The sequence below is a fragment of the Pelodiscus sinensis genome, chromosome 9 (genome assembly GCF_052426305.1).
Source record: "Pelodiscus sinensis isolate ZL-2025 chromosome 9, ASM5242630v1, whole genome shotgun sequence".
Taxonomy (NCBI): Eukaryota; Metazoa; Chordata; order Testudines; family Trionychidae; genus Pelodiscus; species Pelodiscus sinensis.
The window spans coordinates 27,731,728-27,758,985 of NC_143060.1; the positions used below are offsets into that span (position 1 = coordinate 27,731,728).

Sequence of the window (27,258 nt, forward strand, 5' to 3'; positions counted from 1 at the left end):
CCCTGTGGGTGCTCCACTGTTGGTGTCAGGTCGTCCTGGTGCTGCAGCTCGGAGTTTTCATGAGCAGTAGTCAGCCAGACTGTGCATGTGTGGCACGTGCCTCATGCCGTTCGTGCCCTTTTGATCACTTGCGTGGTCCAGCTTTCGCCAGTTCCTCCTTTGCCACCCACGGTTGCAGACGGAGCAAACCTTCTCTCCTAGCAGAATTCTTTCAGGAGTCAAAAGAATCTTGAATTAGTGTTTATAGTTGTTTATAGTTACTTATAGTTATAGATAGAATATTTCTAGTTACTAGTTAGTTGTTTTAAAAAAAAGTTTCCTTATATTAGTTGTAGAGTAGTAGCTATGCTGGGCTCTTCCAGTTTTAAGAAGTGCGTCACATGTCGTGACGTGATGCCTGCATCGGACATCCATGCTGAATGTATTAAGTGCCTTGGCGAGGCACACTTGCCTCAAAAATGTGTCCATTGTTCCAAACTTACTGTTAGAGCAAGTAATGACAGAGAAATGAGGCTAAAAATTATCCTTTTTGACAAGGCATTACAACCTGTGGAGCTATCACAGCCAGTCTCAAGTCCGTGGTCTCCTAGGGCTGAGAAAAGGAAAGCTGTTTCTCCACAGCTGGCTTTGGCTTGAAAAAGAGCTTCACCAAACCTCCACCAGCCTACTATCGGCCAGAATAAGTATGGGTGATAAACCTGGCAAGTCTGGTATCATCACAACCAGACATAATCGGCTTCAGAGCCAAAATCCCAGAAGAAGTCTTCATCGGTGCCATCAATGGTCGTAAAGGTCTGTTGCTTGGCACCGCCAGTGACCGCACTGGTCTTCATGGTACCAACAACACTGGCACCTTCTGTATCGATGCCACACATACACCTGACTATTACATCAGCACTGACAATGATGGCTACGGCACCGTCATCTCCTCATTTCTATGCATGGGCAATATTGTCACCGTACGCATCAGCCAGACCCTCGACACCAAGAAAAGCAACTCAGAGGTCTGATCTCACTGTTGAAGTTCTCTCCATCACTGTTTCTCACCACCATCTTTTCTGCATTCACCTTATCTAACAAGGGATGACAGGGGTAGGACCTTACGGGACCAAGCTAGACACCACTACTATAGGTATAATTTGTCACCCTCCCCCCATAGAGGATTTGTTGTTCATTCACCTCCTCCTTCTTCGAGAGGGTTGCCACACCTACTCGTACATCATCATACGTACTACAGGACTGGACACTCATCTAAATATGCTTCCCTGGTGCGAGCTGACTATAGGAGACACAGCCCCACATACTATTGACATTATCCTCGTCATGCCTTAGCCTAGCATCATTACTCTGATTATGGTTTCCCCTGTTGCCATAGTCATCCAATTTCTCATGCCCCTACAGTTTCTCATCAACCTTTGCAGAGACAACAGCTAGCAGTCACACCAGAAGTCATCATTTAAAACAGAAAAGGGTCAACTATCGTATATGGAGGAACACCCACCAGATGTCTCGCCCATGGACCAGTTCTCATCGTCTCCCGATGAGGTGGTTATACCTGGTGACCAATCTCCTCCAGATGACCTGAAACTATTTCAGGAATTTTAAAGAGAGTGGCTGCATCCCAAGACATCGTGCTAACTGAGGTACCGAAGAAACAACACTGACTTCTCAAAAACCTTCAGCCCTTGAAATGGGGAAAAATAGCAATACCCATAGACAAGGCCATAATGGAATCTGCTGATGAGATACGGCAGACCCCAGCCTCAGTACCATCAACTAACAAATGGGCTGACAAGAGGTATTTTGTCCCTCCAAAAGGGGCCAACTTTTTATTTACTCATTCACAGCCGAACTCATTAATTGTTGACGCTGCCCAGCAAAGGTCCAAACTTCCACATATACCACTACGGAGAAAGACAATAAGTGCATGGACTTGTTTGGCAGACAGCTTTACTCTTTATCCACTCTACTTTTACATATAGCCAACTATGCAGCACTACTGTCTCATTACAATTTCGATAATTGTACGAAACTTACCACCCTCACAGAGCATCTGCTGGACTCAAAGAGGCCCGTATTAAAATCTATTGTTCAAGAGGGGTTACACTTCCTCCAGAACAGCACTCCAGATAGCGTTGGATGTAGCTGATATGGCGGCCCAAGCTACCACAACATCGGTAGTTATGAGGAAAGCTTCCTGACTATAATCTGCCGGGGTCCCTCTGAATCACAAGTGAAAGTGGAGGACCTCCCTTTTGATAAACAACAGCTATTCACAGAGAAAACAGCTATTCTACATTCGAGCAAAGACTCAAACAACTTTGCACATGCTGGGTATGTACACACCACTGTACCACTGCAAACGGTACACATCGTATAAAAACACTAGGAGTTTTTGTACTCTAGATATCAGCAATGTGGCTTTGATTACTCAAAGACCAAACAATGCCCTCAAAGGAGGTGCCGACAGAATGCTCATAGTACCCATAACAAGGCCAACAAGCAAAGATTTGACTGTTGGTCGAGGGTTTGCAAAATCTCCCCTCTTTCAAGAGAACACATTCTGCTTTGGACTTTCACCACCATCTAAGGCCTTTTCGTTGTTGCTGGAAAGCCATCACATCAGACCGTTGGGTCCTCAAAATTATAACATCAGGGTACACCATCCCCTTTACCACACTGCCTCCTACTTCCCCACCTTCCCCGTCCCTCTTCAGGGACCTCCCCCATGAAGACTTACTCAAACAAGAGGTACAACGCCTGCAACAACCAGGCAAACCTTTGAACATCTGAGTCTCATACTCAAACCACAAAAGTCAACTCTATGACTGACACAGTCTCTAGTGTTTATAAGTGCTCAACTAGATTCTGTCTCGGCAAGGGCCTATCTACCGCTACAAAGGTTTCAAGCAATCCAAGAACTTATTACTACCCTGACCATCAGCCCCACAGTTCCAATACTCACCTGCCTCCAACTGATCGGTTGTAGCTGATATGTCAGAATATTGACCGACATCATAAAAACAATGTACTATATAAATCATCAAGGAGGTGCTCAATCTCATATTCTATGCACCGAAGCAGTCCAGTTATGGAACTGGTACATTCGAAACAGAATCATCCTTGTAGCGTCATACTTACCAGGAGTAAACAACATAACAATGGATGCACTCAGCAGACACTTTGCCCCAGACTACAAATGGGAACTGCATCCTCGAGCTCTCCAATCCATCTTTCAGTGATGGGGTTTTCTGAAAACAGACCTTTTTGCTTCTTACAAAAACAAGAAATGTCCTCATTACTGTTCAAGAGCAGTCATCTGTCCGGGATCTGTAGGGGATGCCTTTCTCCTCAGTTGGGAGGGCCCCCTCCTGTATGCATTTCCCCACTACTCCACTCATTCCTAGGGTGCTGGAGAAAGTCGAGAGATAAAGCGACAGTGATTTTCACAGCAGCATCTTGGCTACAACAGATATTGTTCCCTTATCTGTATCTGACATCTCCTCAGCCTCCTTATTCCTTTCCAATTCTGCACTATCTCTTATCTCAGAACATAGGAACCTTACCCTCACCCCACCACATATCCTATGTTCATTTTTGGTCTGAACATTGTTTTCTACTGTGCAAAATAACCTCTTTTACTTGGCTGTACCAGGAGGAACTACAATCTACCCAATCCACTCACCTACAGAAATGGCATAGGTTCCTCTCCTGGTGTTTTAGGAAAAATTTGGACCCAGGCACAGTACCTTTACACAAAATTTTAGACTATATCTTGTCCCTTAAAGGTGCTGGATTGGCTCTTGCATCCTTAAAAGTACATTTGTCGGTTATTATTGCCTTTCATCAACTGATGGAAGGGGTTTCAGTCTTTGCACACCCCATCACAAGAAGGTTCATAAAAGGTCTTGTCAACCTCTACCCCGATGAAGGCTACTTCTACCATTGTGGTATTTGGAAATGGTGTTGGACACTTTTACTCATGCCCCCTTTGAACCCCTAGCTACCTGTTCACTGTCAATGTCACCAAAGGTAGTCTTTCTATTGGCATTTACTTCTGCCCAAAGAGTGAGTGAACTAGCAGCCTTAATGGCAGTTCCACCATATAACATTTTCAATAGAGACGGTGTGATACTATGTCCCCATCCTTCTTTCATTCCTAAAGTATGTTCGGACTTTCATATAAATGAACCAATCATATTTCCTGCCTTCTACCCTCAACCACATCTAATGACAAGAGAAGCGATGTTTCATTTGCTAGACGTATGCAGGGCCCTTGCATTCTATGTAGACAGAACTAGATCTTTCTGTAAATCTGACTGTTTATTCATTTCTACAATGGAGCGTACTAAGGGGCACCCACTGTTATCACAGTGTATTTCCAAACTTATAGTCTCCTGCATTACACAATGCTATACTTTAAGGAATAAATCACTTCCTCAGATACCTAGGGCACATTTGACAAGAGCGATGGCAACATCCACAGCCTTTCTCCGTGGGGTTCCCCTAAAAGATATGCGGGGTGGCTACGTGGTCCACCAGCGACACCTTTATGAAACACTGCACTATCTCACAGACTCAAGCAAAAGACACTGTTGTGGTCTTCACTGTCTTATTGACTGTCATCAAATCATGAATCTGAGGCCCACCTTCCACTGACCCGTGAGTACTGTTACACACTCACTAACACCAACAATGGGGATATCACTTGAAGAAGAGGAAGTTACTCACCTTGGTGCACTAACAACAGTTCTTCAAGATGTGTGTCCCCATGGGCGATCCACTACCCGCCCTTCTCCCCACTCCGGATTCTACCATTATATCTTTCAGATACTGGGGTAGACTTGAGGAACTGGTGATAGCCAGACCGCATGAGAGATCAAAAAGGCGCAAACGGTGCGAGGCATGTGCTGCGCATGCATGGTCCAGCTGAATACTGCTCATGAAAATTCCGAGCAGTGGTGCCAGGATGACCCAACACCAACAGTGGAGCACTCATGGGGACACACATCTCAAAGAACCGTTGTTACTGCACCAAGGTAAGTCACTTCCTCTTTATTTGCACACATAGTCTGTTGCTGAGTTTCCGAAGTTTAACCGTCTCCTTTCCCATTAATAAGGATTTCATTGTTTCTGCACAATCTGAGTGTTTGCAAGTGGGGGAAAGTTTCTAGCTGTTAAGGGCACATAATGAGGGTGTGTTTAGTTTCCCCAGATTTCTGGACAGGGCTTAAGCCAGTTTGGTTATTTGCCACAGGGTCTAGATATATTGAACCAGGAATTGTTTTGCTGTTGTTAGCCAACTGGCAGAAGAGTTACAGTGATGTTGTGAACTGTGTCTTTAAGACCTGAGCATCCCAGGCAGAGAGTCTGGGCAGACCACTGTGAAGATCATGTTATACACAACCAATTGGAACCAGACACAGGTTTCTTGAGAGCATCTTAAGCACTGAATAATTACTGAGTACCACAACTACTGTGTTCAGCTGTGAATCAGAGATCTACCACCAGTGTAGTCTTCTAAAGAAGTATGTTTTATACTATGTAGTCACTTTTCCTTAATTCATGTGGTTTCACATTATGTAAATGGATAGACAAGATTGTATGTCTGTGCTGCCTGTCGCACTACCCAGGACACAGACAGTAACTACATTGGTGGAAAAACACCATTGTCACAAAAGTGGTACAAAATCTGCACAGAAGCACTTGCTAAATGCACATAAGGCCTATGCTTATGGCCCTACTCTCCCCTGTGTGCTATAGAAGGGGATACAGTTGTGACTGGGGGAGGGGAGATGAATTTATATAATTTTTGGTAGTGTACAGACTGGGTACAAGTCCTGCCCTTTACCTGCCTTGTAAGCTGATATATATATTTAAATAATGTAAAAAATGTGAGGGCTGAGGTGGAGCTGTGGGTGAGGGGTTTGGAAGGGGCTTGGTCAGAAGCTTGGGGGCCAATGGTAAAGGATGTGGAGTGAGGCCTATTGTAGGTCAGGAGTGGTGACTGAGGGTGGAGGGGCCACCTGTGCTGGTGGAGGGTCCTGCCAGAAAAGTGAAGGGTCTGTCCATCAGAAGCAGAAGGTCGGAGTTAGCCTGCCCTGGCCCCAACGCTTGGGAGTTGTAGGACCTGTGGCGGCAGTTGATGCCAGGAGACAGTGGACAGAGGGTGTGTCTAGACTACAGGGTTTTGTCGACAAAAATGGACTTTTGTTGACAAAACTATACCTGCGTCTAGACAGAACGTCGACAGAATGCAGCAGTTTTGTCGATGGCGGTAAACCTCATTTTACAAGGAATAATGCCTTCTGTTGACAAAAGGAGTTATTGCATCTACACTGTCCTTTGTGTCTACACTCTCATGTCGACAAAGCGGCTTGCTTTGTCAACGGAACTGGATGTAGTCTAGATGCTCTTTGTCGACAAAGGCTTTGTTAACAGTATCTGTTGACAAAGCCTCTGTCGACAAAAGCCTGTAGCCTAGATGTACCCTAAGAGTGCTCTGCTGCAGGGGGCAGCCACTCATTGAGGGTGCTGAGTGTCGAGACTTGGCCCCAAAAATGGGTCCATATAGCTTGCCACCCCGAACTGTGATAAGAATTAGTCTATAGAGGTTCCAATGGAACTGCCTGCCAACACAAGCCCCTCTGTCTTCCCCCTCGTAGGCTGCTGCAATCCTGTTTCAGGATCCTTATGGAGTATTCCAGGTGAGATTTCCCTTTCTCAGAAATCAGTGCTCAGATCTAAAGGCTACGTCTAGACTGGCATGATTTTCCGCAAATGCTTTTAATGGAAAAGTTTTCCGTTAAAAGCATTTGCGGAAAAGAGCGTCTAGATTGGCACGGATGCTTTTCCGCAAAAGCACTTTTTGCGGAAAAGCGTCCGTGCCCATCTAGACATGCTTTTGTGCAAAAAAGCCCTGATCGCCATTTTCGTGATCGGGGCTTTTTTGTGCAAAACAAATCTGAGCTGTCTACACTGGCCATTTTGTGCAAAAGCTTTGCGCGAAAGGGACTTTTGCCCGAACAGGAGCAGCATAGTATTTCCGCAAGAAGCACGGATTTCAAACAGTAGGAAGTCAGTGTTCTTGCGGAAATTCAAGCGGCCAGTGTAGACAGCTGGCAAGTTTTTCCGGAAACTGGCAGCTTTTGTGGAAAAACTTGCCAGTCTAGACACAGCCAAAGAGTCAGTGATAGTCTAGGTTATTAATGATATGAAACAATTCAAAGGGGTAAAAAGAGTATGGTTCAAGGTTTGTGTAAAAGAAGGGTGACTAGAGTGAAATACAATTTTCTGGGCTAGTCAAAAACCCCAAAATATACCTAACCTCAGGACATACCACACTAATACCAACCCTGGAACTTACCCTTGCAACAAACCCTGTTGCCAGCTTTGTCCACATATTTACTCTGCTGACACCATCATTGGATCTAACCAGTTATAAGATCAAGAACACATATTCCTGCTCATCCAGAAATATAATTTATGCCATCATGTGCCAACAGTGTCCATCTGCTATGTATATTGCACAAACTTCTCAGATACTTCGCCAAAGAATCAATGCACACAAAACAGACATCAGACAATTTCACAAAGAAAAAACAGTTTCTTGCTATTTCAACCAGCCTGGGCATTGTCTCAGTGACCTTACTACCTGCATCCTGCTTCAAAGAGCTTTAATACAAGACTTCAAAGAGAAGCCTCTGAACTGTCATTCATGCTTAAATGTGACACTTTACGAATGGGGCTTAACAAAGATGCTAATTCTCGCCCATTACAAAGATAGCTTCCCCAATTATCACCTCTATTATCATTACCTCATAGACATTAATCTCCCCCTCTCATTCCCCCTCTGTTCTAAAATCTGATTTGTCTATTTTATATGGGTTCACTTTTTTTTGTTTATATCCCTTTGGTATATATGGTTGTGCCAATTTTCTTCCACAATTTGATCTGAGGAAGTGGGTCTGGCCCACGAAAGCTCATCACCTAATAAACCATCTTGTTAGTCTTTATAGTGCTGCAGAAAGAGAGGGTTTACATTGTTCATTTAGAAAAACTTCTTGAACTAGACTCATGTTCTACTATGCATTTTGAAAATATAAAATGTTCTCAAAATGGGTTTCTTTGTTAGTTTTAGGGGAGAGAAACTGGCAAAATAAAATCAGAAGGCTCTTTTAGAACAGAAAAAAGAGCAGCGCTCTAACTGCCCCAAGTACAATCATATGAAAGGATAAAAGGAATAAACTGGATTTTATGGTTAAAGCTTCACAGCCATAAACTGTCAATCAAAGCCCCAAATGATATTAAAGTATTAAAATAGAGAAACGGCAACAGAATATGAGAAGGTTTATTAAAATGGCAGCTGAAAAAATCCGATGCTCCCTCTGATCACATGGCTGTAGTTAGGGTCATATTACCAATACAAATACTTATTATTTGGCCAAACGGCTTTATTTCTGGTTGTCTGCAAGGCTGGTGTTATAGCCAATTACGCCAAACGATTTTTCTTATCATTAAAGTCATCAAAGATAAACTTCAACAGCTGTGCCCACAGCCACAAAATGGTACTGATGCTCAACCATCTAACATAGCCTCAAGACTGCAGTCTGCTGTTCTGTTCATAGCATATATCACTGTATTGACTGTGTATGGCACACAGACGCTACAGTGATTTACAATAAATAAATAATATTGTTTTGTTCACAATAAAGATGATTTAAGATGCTAGTCAGATGATTCATAGCCAGACCTTCATACCTCCATCATCTGTAAACTATTTTGCTTGTCTTCTGGAATTTAGGGGTGGAATAAATTAGTTAAGCCCATTGCTGTTTTGTTTTAGTTAAATTACTAATGTAATATAGCAGACTATTGTTTTAGTGATGCAGATTATTCCTTATCCATGCAAGTTGAATCAATAAATCCCAGATATTTTGTCTAGTACTTAAATTTCCTGTATGTGATTCCGTGATTTCTTTTTGATTTGACAGTCAGTGCAGGTGGTGATATTAACAAGTGCTTTAGTTCTTTTTATTGGGAGAGCTTTAAAATAGTAATGGGACAATGCAGTCTGCAATAACTATTTGTTTAAAAATTGTATAACTTTTATTGTCCATGTATTGTGTAGTCATTATATAAGCCTCAGAGAATGATTACATAATGGTGCAGTTTACTACAGCACATTGTACTTAGTGCTTGCTTGTACTGCATAATTGTCTGACATGTGCCTCTTCTACAGTACACAGGCCTGATCCTGGCAGTGCTAAGCCATGTGAATATTCCCATTGAAGTTAATTGCACTACTCAGAAGGCCATCTGTCTGGTGAGTTTTTATGTTGCCATCATATCTAAGCACTTGCACATTAAAGACACTCAGAAGTGAAAGTCATTTGCCTCAGGTCACACAAGAAGTTATTGCCAGAGAGATTACAGGATCAGGTTCCATGTAATAAAATATAGTTTTAAAATAATTGCACTTTATCATTTAACACTTTTTGGTTTCTCTCCATTTATTACAGGCTGACAGTAGTAAATAAAAGCAAATGTAATTTCATGGCCAATTCAGAAATCAAATCACTTTGGCTTCTGTGCTGTGCTGTGGAAATCCAACCTCAGCCTTGCACGACATGGGATCCAGATGGATATTTTTGCTGAATCTGGGCTTTTGCTTATAAATGTCATAGTTTATTAGAAATGAAACCAATTAACTTGCTCACATGCAGTTAGTTATAAAGAAAGGAGTTCAACAGAGCACATGTGCTTCAACAACATACTTTGCAAAATGTCTTTAATGATGATGATTCTTAGCTTTTCTATAGCAATGTAAGCACATTTTTTAATTCCACTTTTAATAGTCCTTTGAAATATGGATTTTTCCTTTGCTGTGTGAATTAATTTTTTCCCAGTGGAAATTAGTTCTATTAGTTCCAAAAAAGTCATTATTCTCCCTAATCTTTTCACCTGTCTTACACATTTTATAGTGAAACAGTGGAAAAGGATTACCCCCAAAAAGTAAATGACAATATAAGAAAACTAGAGAGATTCTTTCAGAACACCAGCAATTCCCTTGTATATCTCTAAGACAAAATTTGCCCCCAAAGCTCCTTCAGAATTTTACTAAAACTCTCTAGGTATCTGACATTATAATAATAATATTTTGGTCTTCTCTTCCAAGCGCTTTACTAACATCAATGATATATCATCCCCGTGACTCTCCTGGGTAGTGGTTACACAGGTATGGTTATCCTGAATTTACAGACAGAGAAATGGAAGCACTCTGATTCAAAATTTTCAAATTTAAGTGGATGATGAAATTCCCACTGACATCAGCGAGAGGGGGATTGTGGCCAGGACCATCAAATACAATCAATCAACCTCTGAAGTAATGAGGATCTGTCATTTCCTTATAGGCCTGATTTGGTGCTCACTGAAGTCAGTACTGCTTTTGACTTCAGTGGGCATTTGGTTATCCCTTTCCCCATGACACACAGGAAGACTCTGGCCCATGGAATGGAAATCACACTCCCACTGTTCAGTTGAGCAGAGTCTCCAACATGCTTGGAGTGAAATTTTTTTTAATTGCTCGCTTATCTTGGTAATATGTAAGCTACCTTTGACTAAACTTTAGATGTGAGCTAGGGTTGACTGGAGATTGCTACTTAAGAAAAAGCAATCACTTAATCGCTGCCTAATATAGGTGCTTGCCCATTGGAGCAAAATTTAATGTCTAGTATTTACCAGTGAGCTCCATAAGTCACATTCAAAGTGCTACTATTTTGAGACATAGTTGGTTTGGAACATTTGTACTTAAAAGAATGACTCTGTGGGCTGCTGCAGAGTAAGAGTTAATGTTCTTGAAGTATAAGTTTCTTATTTGCATTTTGTGCAAACTGTAATCATGAGCATCAATCTACTTGAATGGAAAGTGTTTCAAAAACAAAATAAAACTACTTGCAGGATATTGGATCATAGCAACTAGCAGATCTATTGTTACTTAAATGCTCTTATACCATCATAAAGACGCAGTAGATATACTATTATATCAGGTTCCTCCCTAGTGTGTGTGACAGTCACTCTTTAGTATTGAATACTTTGGCAAGACTGGAGATTCCTGTTTTCTCTCTTCTTTCTTTGTTCACTTTAAAATGCTTCTACTGAGATAGTTAGGTTCCTTCCACAGCAATTCTGTCTTATTCATTATTTCAAGTTTTTAAGATACAGAAACTAGATTCTGTTCTCCCCCGTTGCTACTCTGAGTGTATGAGTTATTCCTTATTCAGTCTAAAAAATTAGTTGAATGCATCGAGGAAAGAAAATCATTCCTGTTTAGTGAATGAATAGCAGGTCATGTCTGCATGCTTGTTTGTCAGAGTTTGCCTGTCTTTGACTGGGTTTTACTACTTTGCAGTTTTTCATTCTGGAAGATAGTGTTATATTTTGTTAATTAATTTTAACTTTTTAGACCAACAGCAAACTCTTGTGAAGACTAATAGTAGTTGAAATGCATAGTAGTTGTGATAATTTTTATCTTACTCAGAATTGCTTCCCTCTCACAAAATAGCTTCTCTTTTGTGTATGTATCCCTGGCATTCTTAAAACTCTCATTGAAGTCTGTGGGAACACTGAGGCTATGTCTACACTACAAATTGCGAACCTTGGCCTATGTACATGGGACAGATGTCAGAAAAAAACCCTCTTTTGGAACATCCCTTCTTCTTTGTGAAACAAGGTTTACAGGGATGCTGACAAAACGTGTCCGCTTTTCTGACTTTCTTTTCAGAAAAGCGGATGCATTTCGTGGACATGGCAGAGCTTTTCTGGGATACCTCTGGTATCCCGGAAAAACTGTGTAGTCTAGACGTACCCTAAGTGTGCAAAGAACACAAAGTTTTGGCCCTTCTGCAGGTGTGTGAGACACACACATGAGTTTCAGTGATATCTGAAGAACATACAGTCTGCAAAATTATTGCCTTTCTTTGATAAAGTCAGTTTGGAGACTTACTTGTAACCCAAATAGTGGAATCTGCCACAGAACTGAAATGCAGTTTTTCATTTAGCTCTACTTGCAACAAAGTGGTGGGTGAACCATAAAGTTTTGGGGATTCAAATAAACACCATATCTTTAAATGTTTTTTCAGAACCTTACTTGAACTATGTACAAATTTGGAAATGTTGTGATAACAGGTTTTCTTGGTGCCACCCTTACTGACATCTGGTAGCCAGAAATATCATGTTTATGATCTTCCCTATGGGATTTTGGCATGTAGATCTGGGCTAGAACCAGGAATTTTGGGAAATGGTTTGAGTTGGTTCTTATTTTCTTTAAATCCATTTTATCTGTATTCAGGGGTAAGTGTTTTCTTCACAGTCTGTGAGAGATCCAAAAGGATCTTTCAATATTTCCTACCATGTTTTAAAATGTCATTTTTCTAAAGCTGTCACAAATTCTATTAACTCAGAGCATGAGACTATCTCCTGGCATCCACAGCAGAAACAATTTTTTTTCTAGAGTAGTGCAAAACTTTAACAAAATGGCAAACATTCACCTAGTTTGGTGTTTTATTGCCCACTTGAATCTGAAGTGCTTTAGAGATTTCCCAGAAAGCTGTCACATGACACATTATTTCCATACATTGCATTGACAGTTACAAATACATTAAAGGATAGATCTTCAAATATATTTGGGTACCTACTTCTCAGATGGGGAGGTGGGCGAAGAGCAAAGGGGGACACACAAATGAAGAATAGCGATATACAAACACATGCTGGTCAAAGAGATTTAAAGGTGGAATGAGGCATAGGGGATGTCACTCAGAATGTACAATGACAACTTCATAATGTAGGTGCCTATATATGGGTACGTCTACACTACCACCCTAGTTCGAACTAGGGTGGCAATGTAGGCAACTGGACTTGCAAATGAAGCCCGGGATTTGAATTTCCCGGGCTTCATTTGCATAAAGCCGGGCGCTGCCATTTTTAAATGTCCGCTAGTGCGGACTCCGTGCCGCGTGTAGCCGCGCGGCACGGAGTCCGTGCTAGCGGACATTTAAAAATGGCGGTGCCCAGCTTTATGCAAATGAAGCCTGGGAAATTCAAATCCCGGGCTTCATTTGCAACTCCGGTTGCCTAATTGCCACCCTAGTTCGAACTAGGGTGGTAGTGTAGACATACCCTAACTTAGAGGATTTTGGCCTTAATACATTTAATTGTGAACCTTTGATATAGCTGCCATGGGGACGTTATCTTTCTGAGTGGGTAAAACTGCTGCTTGGCTTAGATTATGCTTTCCTCCAGGGGAGGAAAAACACCCTTATGGCAATATATCCTTGGAGATACCCCAAATTGGATATGATCTGACTAAACATGGAAAATTTTAAGCCTAGAATGCAAGTTGTTCATATATGGTATAAATTGTTTGAGTCTAATGTAATTCTTATGTTGAAATTTTGTCAGTGGACATACAGAACAAATGGTTCTTGATGTAAAGCTGAGTCTGGCTGAAGTCTGTTTTGCTTTACTATTATGAGTATCAGACTTGCCAAGTCACATTTATTTCCAAGAATAGTCATTCACATTATTTTTAATTTTGAGATTGAATTTGCACACATTCATTTCCAAGAATGGTCACACACATTATTTTTAATTTTGAGATTGAATTTGCAAGTGTTCCATAACCAATATCTCTCCTTTTCATCACCAACTTTTAAGAACAAGTTATTCTTTCACTGGTTTTCAATTAAAACTGAGGACGGTGTTTCCATGCAAATGCAATAACCACAACTGTGTACAAAAATAGTTAGTTGTATACACACCTAGCTACTGAAATGTGCAGTCACCCTCTTTGCATGTCCATTTATATTGAGTGTATGCAAACAACTGGTCCCACATTTTGCATTTGCAAATCTGTTTTAAAAACATTTAAAGTTGAATGCTTTTCGGGGTATTGGAAAATGTGTGTGATATATTTGACTTGAGTCACATGTGCGTATTCAAAATCAGCCTTGGAATTTGAATGTCTACATTTGTTGATTTTTTTTTTGAGACATGTTGTTCCTCAAGATATATTTAACTTTTTAAACAGGCTATTTGCAGCATATTTAGAAGTCTACATAGACAAGTCTAAGGCTGAAAGTTCTAGGGTAGCTAGTATATATATATTCTATGTCACAGATTGGCTGAGTCAACCCTATGTTAACTGGTGAATTAGCATAAACAAAGGCAGGCCCAAGAAAACCAAACCTTGCATATAGGTTCACAATGAAATGTAAGAAAATGGGTTTGTACAAATCCAGACGGTAGACATCAGGGTCGTTGTACTCATGCAAGTTGCTTATGAGGAGAAAAAAATAAGAACCTTTTGCAAACCACTTGACATTTTCATATAGCTCTGTCTAAAAAAATAACAACAGGTGTCTTCTAAGCTGACAGTTATTTTGGACCTGATTTTCTATTCACTTGTCCTGTTAGTCAGTTACAACAGTGTATAACGAGGGCCAAGTGGGTATAAAATACTACCACATCACACTGTTCACTTTTGCACTCCATTTGCACTAGTGTACCTAATACCACATTATGCAGAGCAGCAGCCAATTTATGTGCTCAAATGTGACTCTGTTATCATAAGATAAGGGACTTGGGAGTGGATTTTATTCTTGAAATTGAGTTATTTGAAAAATTATAACCACTGAGCATTTTTTTTCACTCTACCTTGAAGCATGGTCTGAAAAGCTAGTCAGGAATCACATGCACAGCCAGAGAGATTACTTAGAGGATGGTTGGAGAAGGCCAGATTCTGTCACCCTTACTCATATTGAATCGTACCTTTTGGAGGTAATGGCACTACTTGTGAAGTTAGGCTCTACTGGACTTGTGGAAAAGTGACAGGATCTGACTCTTAGTCAGCAGCAGTAGCTTCATAACCAGAGCACAATACTCTTTATAAAACATCAGTAAAACAAACGCTGTTTAGCCAATTCTGTCTGATTTACTGTTCTCTAGAGATTATAATATTCATACACAGTGCTTAAAAATATAAAACTGGCATTTCATCAGTACAGCATAAGTGGAATGTTGTTTATGAAATGCTTATGTTAGAAACACTTTCCCAGAGTATTAGTGGTAAAATGAGTCCTCTTAAAAATACCTCAGAAGTTCACTGCATTAGCACCAAATACACCTTTGAAAGATATGGAGTCATTCTGTGCTGTGACTCTTATGAGAGAGATCTTAAGCCCCTTTTTACCTCTCAGATTGTGGGTTGTTTGAGAAGCTGTTGCAGTCCTTACCCTAAATTAGAATAGGCCAGAAACTACTCTTAATTTAAGAAAGACTCAGCTAAGATACCTGTGGATTGCTCTCCAGCCCAGAATTGCCAAAACTCATTGTAGCTACTCTCCTGTCTATCTCAATTTCTCTCCCTCTCCTACCTAAGTTGTGTCTTTGGCTCCACCCCAAATGTTTCCATGGCAGGGACTGGAATAGCAAAAAAAGGAGACATAAGTGATAAGCCATCAAATGTTAAGAGAACTAGATTTCTCTAGGGCTGTGTCCAGACTCCATGCCTCCGTCGACGGAGGCATGTAGATTAGCCAGATCGGAAGAGGGAAATGAAGCCGCGATTAAAATAATCGCGGCTTCATTTAAATTTAAATAGCTGCCCCGATCTGCCGATCAGCTGTTTGTCGGCAGATCGGGAGAGTCTGGACGCGATGCCCCGACAAAGAAGCCTTTCTTCATCGACACAGGTGAACCTGGTTTCACGAGGCTTACCTGTGTCGATGAAGAAAGGCTTCTTTGTCGGGGCATCGCGTCCAGACTCTCCCGATCTGCCGACAAACAGCTGATCGGCAGATCGGGGCAGCCATTTAAATTTAAATGAAGCCGCGATTATTTTAATCGCAGCTTCATTTCCCTCTTCCGATCTGGCTAATCTACATGCCTCCGTCGACGGAGGCATGGAGTCTGGACACAGCCTAGGAGACTGGAAAGTGAGCCCAGAGTCACATGTTTGATTTAAAGAAGGAATATCATATTGGAACCAACTTGACACAATTGTACAAAATTAATTATTTTCTTCCATTCTACTTTTTATATTTGTTCTGAAGCAAAGTTTTCTTTCAGGTTTTTGTCAGAATTTTTATCAATGACCTCTGTCAGTTGCCATGGAGATAATTAAGATCCCAGATTCATCATTATGGTTTTATTACAGAATTAAGTTTAGAGGAAAATAAAACAACAATAAAACCATTCACAAAAAATCCACCCAAAATGGGACAGATTTCTTGTACTGGCAAATATCATGCACTGCCTGATATTTTTGTCATAACTTGGTTGAGGCCCTGAGGTTTCAAAAGGTTCAGGATCAAACAAATGTAATGAGTAAGACTGACTTTTATTTATAGAAGGCAGTTTCACAAGGCATAAGGGATTGGTCGGAAAAGGCTTTCCTTGTCGACTGAACCCTGTCTAGACTGCCGCTTTTTGCAAAGTGCAGCATCAGCAAAAAGTGGTGGCCATTTCTATTCAAATGAAGCGCGGGATATTTTAAATCCCTGCTTCATTTGCAATAGCGTTGTGCCTAATCTACATCCTTCTGTCAGCAGAGGGGTGTAGTTTAGACACACCCTTTGAGCCTGCAAGTCCATTTGGCCTTATTTCTTGTTCTATCTACTGAGACAAACAAGTTTGGTTACAATTTTGCAGGAGACAATGCTGTTTGCTTCTTCTTTACAATGTCACCTAAAAGTGAGTACTTTCATTCATATGACACTGTTGCAGTTGGCATTAAATGCCGGAAGTGTTAACATTTCATGTGTCCCTTCATGCTACAACCACTGTTCCAGAGGACATTTGTCCATTCTGATGATGGGTTCTGCTCAATAATGATCCAAAACAGAGCGGATTGACACGTGTTCATTTTCATCATCTGAGTCAGATGTCACCAACAGAAGGTTGATTTTTTTTTGGTGGTTTGGATTCTGTTTTCTCATTGGACTGTTGCTCTTTTAAGACTTCTGAAAGCATGCTACACACTTCATCCTTCTCAGATATTGGATGGCATTTCAGATTCTTAAATCTTGGCTCGAGTGCTATAGCTATTTTTAGAAATCTCATATTGGTACCTACTTTGCTTTTTGTCAAATCTGCAGTAAAAGTGCTCTTAAAATGAGCAACATATGCTAGGTCATCAACTAAGACTGCTATAACATGGAATACATGGCAGAATGTGGATACATACACAAATTTAATTTATTGCATTTTTTACAAGTATTATCATGGAAGCATGTTTGGAATGGTGGCCAAAGCATGAAGGGGCATATGAATGTTTAACATATCTGGCATATAAATACCTTGCAATGCTGGCTACAAAAGTGCTGTGTGAACACCACACTTTCAGATGACTGTACACTTTTTGTATTCTGTGTTGTAATAGAAATCAATATGTTTGAAAGTGCAGAACAACATCCACAAATATTAAATACATTTCATTTGGTATTCTATTGTTTAACAGTCCATTTAATTACAATTAATTTTTGAGTTAAAATAAACAGCTCTAGTGGAAACCCATTAAGATATTTCTATAGCTTTAAGTTAGTTTTCCTAATTCAAGTGACACATTCAAAATAAAACAAAGAACTTCTAGTATCATGAGTTGCAGCAAACATTTTCTCCTTGCAAGCATCTCAGATTCCGCTTGGGAAAATTTTCCACAGGGAAAATCTATTTCTGGAGGTTTCATTCTAAAGATAATGCTCATATGTATAACATTTCAAAGTAGGGGTTTACCTTCTCTCAGTCCACAATCATAGAATGGAGTTAGCTACTGGAAGAAGGAGAATAAGATGCTGATTTCTGAATGATTGTTGTTGTTCTAACACATAGCTCCATGCAGTGCTGATTATGTTGACCTTCTTGTAAATGGTCTAGTCTACAAGTCCCAAAACTAACTGTGGGGAAAGGAATTTGGCTGGCAGATCACTCATTTGCCAGTTAATCTGATTATAGCAAATAGATCTGGTGCTGGAAATAAGTGATGGAAGTAGATTTTTAAGGTAATTAGATTCTAAAAATGTAGATAAGCACCTAGTTGGATCCATCCTTTTTAAAAAAAAACCCACTAGACACCTATGTTTCTGGTGCCTGTGAACCATATCCTTAAAGTTATTTAGGTCCTACCTTTCCTTTGATTTTAATGGAGTTCTTGGCAGCAGTGATGGGGCTTGAGGATGTGGGTCCAAACACCTTAAAACTCTGGCCACTGGTATTTATTTTATTTAAAGGAGCCATGAAATTAGAAAATAACTTTAACATTAAAGGATTAATTCCATATGAAAAACTCCTCTTGTCCTATTGCAGAATTAAAATTAATTGGAGGCCTGGTTTCTATTCTTTAAACAAGACACACTATAATAACATCTCAGCTTGACAGGGAGTACAGAGTGTTTATTCTTTCACAGAGATACAGGCCACTATATCAAATCTTCTTTTCCCTTCTCCCTTCTTAACTTATTTAAGCTTATTAAACCATGTAAAGTGTGGTAGTGCACTGTGCAGAGATGCTGTGAAAATTCATGGGGGGATTTTTTTGGAGTAGGGAGGGGATTTCTTGTTTGTATCTCAGGCTACGTCTAGACTGCAGGCTTCTTTCGGAAGAAGCTTTCCCGGAAGAGATCTTCTGAAAGAAAGCGTCCACACTGCCAAAGCGCATCGAAAAAGTGATCTGCTTTTTTGACAGATAGCATCCATTCAGTGTGGATGCTATCTTGCATGTAAGCTGTGATTACAATGGGCAGAATGGAGAAAGAACTCTTTTGGAAAAAGGCTTCTTCCTTGTAGAAAGGGGTTTACCAATGTCGGAAAAACCCCTCCATTCTTTCAATTTTTTTTTTCTTCTGAAAAGGCGATTGCAGTGTGGATGTAATTGAAGTTTTTTTTGGAAAAACTGCCCTTTTTCTGAAAACACTCTGTATTATAGATATAGCCTCAGTGACTCCAAATGAGATTTGTTCAGTTTACAAATATTAAGGATGTTTCTTTCTGCCAATCCCACAAATACACTATGGGTATGTTTACACTGCCACCCTAGTTTGAACTAGGATAGCTAATGTAGTCATTCGAAGTTGCAAATGAAGCCCGGGATTTAAATATCCGGACGCCGCCATTTTTAAATCTCCCTTAGTGCGGACTCCGTACCCGTGGCTACACGTGGCGTGGAGTAGGTAGTTTGAATTAGGCTCTCTAATTCGAACTACCGGTACACCTCGTTCCACGAGGAGTAACTGACAGTGAAACTCATATCAACAATGCTGCAGACAGGGCTGCAACTGGTGACATGGCTTGGACTCCCTGAATCACCCATGCCATCCCATATGCCTTGCTCAATTGCTATAGCATCAGAGGCACCATCAGCCTTCCTCACCATGTAGCGCCTGATGCCAGAGACCTCCTGGGATTAAGGATGTTAAATTGCGGTTGATTGACTAGTCGATGGAATTTCTATTGATTATTCAACTAGTCGATATTCACATCTGCATTCCTCCAGCAGGGACTCTTGTACATTTCAAAGGAGAAATGCGGAACTCTGTGCAGCCCAGGACCAGCAGGAAATCCCATTGACTCTGGGCTGCACGTGGAGTGCATGCTATGAAATGTACAAGAGTCCCCTGTGGGGGCTCTTGCGCATTTCAAAGAGGCAGCACAGCATGGAGCCTGGTGTCAGCGGGGAACCCTGGGCTCCATGCTGCGCTGCCGATTTGAAATGCCACGCAGAGCCGGAGTCAGCTAGGGACTTATTGGATAGTCAAATAGTCCTTAATATCCCTACCTTGGATGGCCCCTATATCTCAAGGAGAAGGTAAGAGGGCAGACTCCTGCTCTGCTGTTGCCAAAAGAGGTTCCATTGGTGCAGGCATCCTCCTCCTCATCCCCAGATGAGGCCATTGTGCGGGCTCCACATATCATTGCATAGAATGTAAGGGCCCATAAGGACTTAAAGTGGGTGATTCAAACCTATATCTCCAAGCTCAGAAGCTGAAGGAGCCTGCGGACACCCTCTTTGCCTAAGGGCATGTTGCTGAATACCCCAAAATGGCCTTGCCCCTTGTGAAAGTAGAAAGAATTATATTGTAAGAGAAAGATGAATTATACTGTAATAATTGAATACTGTTTGTCTCTGAACAGGAAAGAGATGATTATGTTTGTAGATATGCAGCTCAGAATGGAGCCAGGTGTGCCTGGGATAACAGGAAACAAGGATATTAGGTGTTAGGCAGAAAGTAATTGAGGTAACCAGAGAGATATGGACAGGAGATTGCTGTGTGCTTGATGTGGAAATGAAGATACTTGACTAGTCTCATACTAATCATGTGAAGTTTTGCTACCTTTTAATCTTGTTAAGTTGGCTTTCTTTTGACTGTATAAATCTAAAGGATTTAAGCCTTGTACGGTACTCAAATTTTCTAGGTTTATTAGCAGAGCGGCTTTGCTAATAAACAGAGTGGTCGGACAAATCTGTGAGTCCTCTTTCTGACTTTGACAATTTGGAGGTCCCACTGAGATGGCAACCGTCTTCACTGAGGCTGTGTGATCCCTGACTGTCTTGTAGGATGACTGTGGAAGCTGGCATCTGGGCATTTGGCTCTAGCGGTCCTCTGCCAGAATTGAAAGGTGCACAACCAAAGCGAAGTCTACGCCATCGAACCTGTTGGTTCCCGCTCTGTTCTGGTAGGGATCCCGGGATCTAACATCAGGACTCTGGTCAGGTAATTATTTCTATGTTTTGTCCGGACTGAGGACTGTCTTGTCTCTGTGTCTATCCATCTTCCCTGTGGTGTGAGTGAGTCTGGGAGCTGTCCCTGTCTGGGGACTGGCTGACCAAGGGGCTCCTGTCCCCGTGGTCTGTGTTACTGGAATCTGCACAATCGCAGCTGCACCACGCCTTGGATGAAATCCTTGGAGTGAACGCAAGGGCGATTGAGGCAGTAGCCTGTGGGCTTCTTTTGTGTGTTGCACCGGGCACTGCTCTGACGAACCCGAATTTCCTCCTTGTGTGATTGATGTGTGAAGTCCTCCTGTAACCAATGGTGTATGGGATTATTCAAACAAGTTTGGAGAATGGTGGTCTGGGTATGGGGATATGAATTTTTTCTCAACCTGGGATCAAACAGGAAAATCACTCTCATGCTCCCCCTACAGCCACCCTAGTGAGAACAGTACAATCTTTCAATGCCATGCAAATAACACCACTCCTCGTAAGGAGAATTACCATGTGCCCTTCGGGGGATATTACTCCTCCTTTGTAGACACCTATATGGCAAATGGGTGCAACCAACCCTTCCCGGCTTTGATAGGGCATCATTGGGTCTGCGGGACAAAAGCCTATACCGTGTTACCAGTTAACTGGGGTACAGATCACAGCTAGAGGATTCTCTGCATCTTGGGGTCTTCAAAGTATTTGAAGGCTTCAATATCTGAGATATAGGTGAGAGGATTATTCTAGGAGGGGTGGGTGAGATTTTGTGGCCTGCACTGTGCAGGGGGTCAGACTAGATGATCATAATGGTCCCTTCTGACCTTAAAGTCTATGAGTCTATGAGTTATCTGTTATCCCGCCCAACTCTTCCCACAATTCTGAGTGTTAGAGTCCTTCCCACGAGAGTGCCTCCGTAATTTTAGGTGAAAAAGGAGGGACTTGTCAGATGCCCAATGGTATGTGAATCACATAAGCCCCTTTACTTGGGAGGAGGCTATTGCTGGTTCCTTTATCCCATTTGGGGGAGTAATACATCATGCAAAAAGGCTCCTGAGGTTACAAGCAGTAGTTGAAATCATGGCAAATGAAAGTGGAGAAAGTTTAAGGGCCCTGGCCAAAGAAACAGGAGCAATCCAACAGGTGGCTCTCCAAAACCGTTAGGCATTGGATATAGTGCTGGCAGCAAAAGGAGGGACCTGTGCTCTCACTGGAAAAGAATGTTGTGTATATATACCTGACAACACCAATAATGTAATAGATCGCGCTAGCCACATAGAACAGATTGCATACCTTCCCCACGAAGAGCCAAGTTCCCTGTGGAAATGGCTAAGTACCATTTCTCTGGCATAGGAAACTGGTTGTTTCAGGGAGCCCAGACTATCCTATTTGGGATCTTAATGATTTTTGTATGTTTTCAGTTAATCTCCTGTTGTATCCAAAATTATGCAAGACATGTCACACAGCTAGCTACCCCTAACCAGAGTGCTAATCTGATGATTTTAAATATCACTGATGAACAGAGAGACAAAGAACGGTTAATGTGTGGAACCCAGTAATTGTTGGTCATAGGCGTGGCTTGACCAAAAGGAGGGATTGTGAAAGTAGGAAGAATTATATTGTAAGAGAATGATGAATTATACTGTAATAATTGAATATTGTCTGTCTCTGAACAGGAAAGAGATGATTATGTTTGTAGATATGCAGCTCAGAATGAAGCCAGGTGTGCCTGGGATAACAGGAAAAGGAACATTAGGTGTTAGGCAGAAAGTAATTGAGGTAACCAGAGAGATATGGACAGGGGATTGCTGTGTGCTTGATGTGGAAATGAAGATACTTGACTAGTCTCATACTAATCATGTGAAGTTTTGCTACCTTTTAATCTTGTTAAGTTGGCTTTCTTTTGACTGTATAAATATAAGGGGTTTGAGCCTTGTATGGTACTCAAATTTTCTAGGTTTATTAGCAGAGCGGCTTTGCTAATAAACAGAGTGGTTGGACAAATCTGTGAGTCCTGTGTCTGACTTTGACACCCTCCATGATGAGACGTAAGAATCATGAGATCCCTTTGGCAGGCTCTCCACCCTTTGCCCCCCTCTCAAAAGGGCAGAGTGCAAATACTTTGTCCCTGACAAGGGGCATGAGTATGTGCACACATATCCAATCCCTAATTCTTTAGTTGTGAAGGTGGTGAACCAGAACCAACTGGATGCCACCCCAAAGAACAAAGACTCTAAGGCTTGATTTGTTCAATTGTAAACTTTATTCCTCCTTCAGTCTCTAACTCCAGGACCTGACAGCCCATTATGATATAAATATGTGGCAGGAGATGTCCAAATTTGAGCCCATCCTGCCTGATGATTACAAAAAGGAGTTTAGGGAAATTCCGAACAAAGGTGCCACAGTGGCGAGAACAGCGCTCCAGGTGACATTGTATGTAGTGGATTCTGTGGCTCATTCCATGGCAACAGCAATTTCTATGTGTAGGCCATCTTGGTTGCTCCTCATATGTCTCCAAGGAAGCTCAGAAGTCAAGTTAAGATCTCCCCTTCAGCGGACATGCCCTATTTACTGAGCAGACAGACTCAAAGCTGCATGGATTGAAAGACTGTCATACAGCCCTAAAGACTTTGGGCTTGTGTGTCCCTGGATCTGCACACAAAAAGTTCAAACTGTAGCCTCCCCAAAGTGAAGAATCTCACTCTTACCAAGGCAAATACAAGGGCTGTAAGAGGAGGTCATGTTAACAGCCCCAACCTTCTTCCCAATGAAGCTCTACCTGAGCCAAGCTTGTGAACAAAAATCTGTTTTAAGGGTGTACCCAAGGATAGTGTACCCTTCCATTCCCCAGATCCTCTACCCCTTTATATGCCTCCTGTTTACATCCTTGCCTCTCTGCCTAAAGCTCTATAATGATGGACTGATGGTTCCTCAGCATGGTACAACATGGCTTTACCCTGCAGCTAATCTCTACTCTTTTCCACATCCCTCTTGACGGACCCCTCTCACAAGAATCTATTCATACAAGAAGTTTTAGCCATGTCTGGATGATCAGCTTATCAAAGACAGCTCTGAGTCTAAGCTCCAGAGGGACAATAACTTGCTGCTCCACATATGTCATTATCTCAGCCTGTTAAATGACAAGAAATCAATGTTAGTACCTATCCAGACGACTGAATTCATCAGCACAGTGCTTGACTTGATCGCTGCTATGGTTTTGCTACCACCAGACAGGTTCCATTCACTATCGAATCTCAACACAGAGGTTTCTGCCTCTCTTTCGATTGTTGTTAGGGTCTACCTTCTCCTCCTTGGCAGCTTGCACTTATGTGATATGCCAAGTCAGGCTCAGAATGAAACATCCGACAATGGCTGGCATTGGTCTACTTGTCCTCCAGGTACCACCTGGAATGGGTCACAACTATCCCAGCAGCTCTTCTCAACTTGCTCGTGTGGTGCACTGACCAAAGAAAAGTTACGGCAGGCATCCCATTTCAGGACTCCCCACATTCGGCTGAGCTGGTGTCAGATGTGTTGGATCTTGGCATGGTGCTCATCTCAGTAGCCTTTAGACACAGAAGATGTGATCCCTGAAGGAGATGATGCTACACATAAATGTCAAGGACCTCGAGAGGTCATCGAGTCCAATCCCCTGCCCCCATGGCAGGACCAAATACTGTCTAGATCATCTCTGATAGACATTTATCTAACCTACTCTTAAATATCTCCAGAGATGGGGATTCCACAGCCTCCCTGGGCAATTTATTCCAATATTTGATTACCCTGACAGTTAGGAACTTTTTCCTAATATCCAACCTAAACCTCCCTTGCTGCAGTTTAAGCCCATTGCTTCTCGTTCTATCCTCAGAAGCCAAGATGAACAAGTTTTCTCCCTCCTCCTTATGATATCCTTTTAGATACCTGAAAACGGCTATCATGTCCCCCCTCAGTCTTCTCTTTTCTAAACTAAACAAACCCAATTCTTTCAGCCTTCCTTCACAGGTCATGTTCTCTAGACCTTTAATCATTCTTGTTGCTCTTCTCTGGATCCTCTCCAATTTCTCCACATCTTTCTTGAAATGCTCAGAACTGGACACAGTACTCCAAATGAGGCCTAACCAGCACAGAGTAGAGTGGAAGAATGACTTCTCATGTCTTGCTCACAACACACCTGTTAATGTGATCTTGGCCTTTCACTTGCTGATCCAAGGCCGAGCAGGTTTTCCCACATTGACTGCCAGGTTCTTAAAGGGCCTCTTCAGTAGCTCTTAGCCTCCTTCCTGCATGGGATGTTAATCTGGTTCTCTCCAGGATCATGGGCCCACCCTTTGAACCCATGGCCTTGTGCTGCCTTTTGCAACTGTCATGGAAGGTAGACTTGTTGATCACAATAATGTCAACTAGATGAGTCGCTGAACTGTGTGTCTTGACTTCAGAGCCACCATATACTGCTTTCTATAAGGATAAGATGCTCACCCAGCCTTCCTCCCTCTGGGTACGTCTACCCTTGCTGCCTAGTTTGAGCTAGGGATGCAAATATAGGCAACCGAAATTGCTAATGAAGCTGGGATTTAAATATCCCACGCTTCATTGGCATAATCTCACCCGCATGTTATTCCGCTCAACAGCTGATTCGAACCAGGAAGTGCGCTCTGGAACGCGTTAGTTTGAACCAAACCTCTTGGTTCAAACTAATGTAACTCCTCATTTTTTGCAGGAGGAATAACAGGTAGTTCGATTTAGGGCTTTAATTCAAAATACTGGGTCTTTGCCGCACGTAGACGCAGGCAGTTAGTCTGGACTTGTAAATTTCAAAAATGGCGACTGTCCGGGAAGATGCAAATCAAGCGTGGGATATTTAAATCCTGGGCTTGATTTGCAGCTTCAAATGCCTACATTTGCCTCCCTATTTCAAACTAGGGGGCCAGTGTAGACATACCCTAGGAGCTTTGCTTTTTGGGCAGGAGAATGTGAATTCTGTTCCTGCTGCTATTTGGCATTCCAAGTACAGATGGTGTGCAATAGAATGACAACCATGGAGTCCTAAGTGGCCACAGATTTGTTACAGTATTTGTTTTATCCTGGCCTTTCCTTCTGTTGCCCATGAAAGAACTGCAGAGAAGTGGCTTTCACCATCTCTCTCCCACTGATTCCACCCCCCCCATTTCAGTAAGAGTCAATATGTCTTGTTCTAGAGGAAGAAAAAGAGTGATTATGTGTTACTTTTACCTACACTACTGACTTCATGAGACAATGCAACTAGGAAGATAATTTGGGAGCCATATTCATTCAGCTATTACATTGATTATAAGCTGTATGCTTTGTACAGCTTATGTTCTGTTCTCCTAAATGAAACAGCTTGTAGCTCTGATAGTCACAGTACAAGAAGCCTAGATCTCTTTGAAGCAGTGATAGAAGTTTGCAGTTTTAGTAATTGCTTATCTTAGTGCAGGGCAAAAACAAAGAAGGCTGTGTCTGTACTCTTTATATTTCACGTGTGCCGTTTAGCATTGTGCCGTTTAGCTTAAATGGGCCACAGAACTAACATTCAATGTTATAATATTTCAGATCTGTGGAGATTTTAGTTGTATATATTTTAAAACAGTTCAAAGACAGATGTGTTGGACTTTCAGGGTGTGTCTACGCAATACCTTTTGCTCAAAATAGCTTACTTCGTAATTTGGCATTGTCTAAATCTATTTTGAAATAACGGGCTGCTTCAATAGATGCAGCATAGCTATTTCAGGATACTGAAATAGCTCCGCAGTGTAGATGACTCTCAGATTTCTTTTCTTTCTTAAAATTAAAATAGAAATGTGTTCACAGACGAGAAAAGTTCAGAGAAATTATAAAGATTAATTTAATGTTTGAATGGTAAATAATTTTAAATGTAGATGTTAACAAAAGTTACAAATTGGGGATGATTCACAAGCTTAGAGTTGATATCACTGTGACTTATATACTGCACTTTAGTCACTACTCAAACATTTATTTCTAAAAATCTTAATTATCCTTTTAAAATAAAATTACACTAAAATTGCTTCAGAAATTTTAAAAATTGTAGAGGTAGCATAGTAAAATTTCTATTTACCAATTTCCTTTGTTCTTAAGATTTCATGTCTTTGTTGCAATGTATAGATAGAGAGATTTCCTGTCCTTGTTAAGAAACAATTCCTAATTAATAACCATTGTGACAAAAAGTAACCAAAAGATGGCAGCACTCTAATAATTTATGTACTACATGGACAATAGATTTGGCAAAACTAACTATATTACCAAAACATGGACACTGTGGGTTCGGGCAGGGGAGATAAATAAAACAGATCAGAAAGAGCTTTTCATTTTGCATACATAACAAAAATGCAAACTATATTTTCCACTATAGAAATGCCACACTCAGAGCAAACTCCCTGAATGTAGGAAGTAAAGAACAAGCCACTCCAGTCAAGGTAGCTTTGGTCTCTCCAAATGAGAAAAGCATGTTTCTTGTTAAGAAATAACTATAA

General features: G+C 41.4%; 1 protein-coding gene across 1 annotated transcript in view; it reads left to right on the forward strand.

Annotated features, from left to right (window-relative positions):
• The window catches only part of PTGFR (prostaglandin F receptor), a 209,421-nt gene that overhangs the window by 100,192 nt on the left and 81,971 nt on the right, over positions 1–27,258 (forward strand). The window contains exon 2 of the mRNA XM_014580179.4: positions 9,242–9,325. The gene's annotated coding sequence lies outside the window, so the exon portion shown is untranslated. The remainder of the gene's footprint in view (positions 1–9,241; positions 9,326–27,258) is intronic.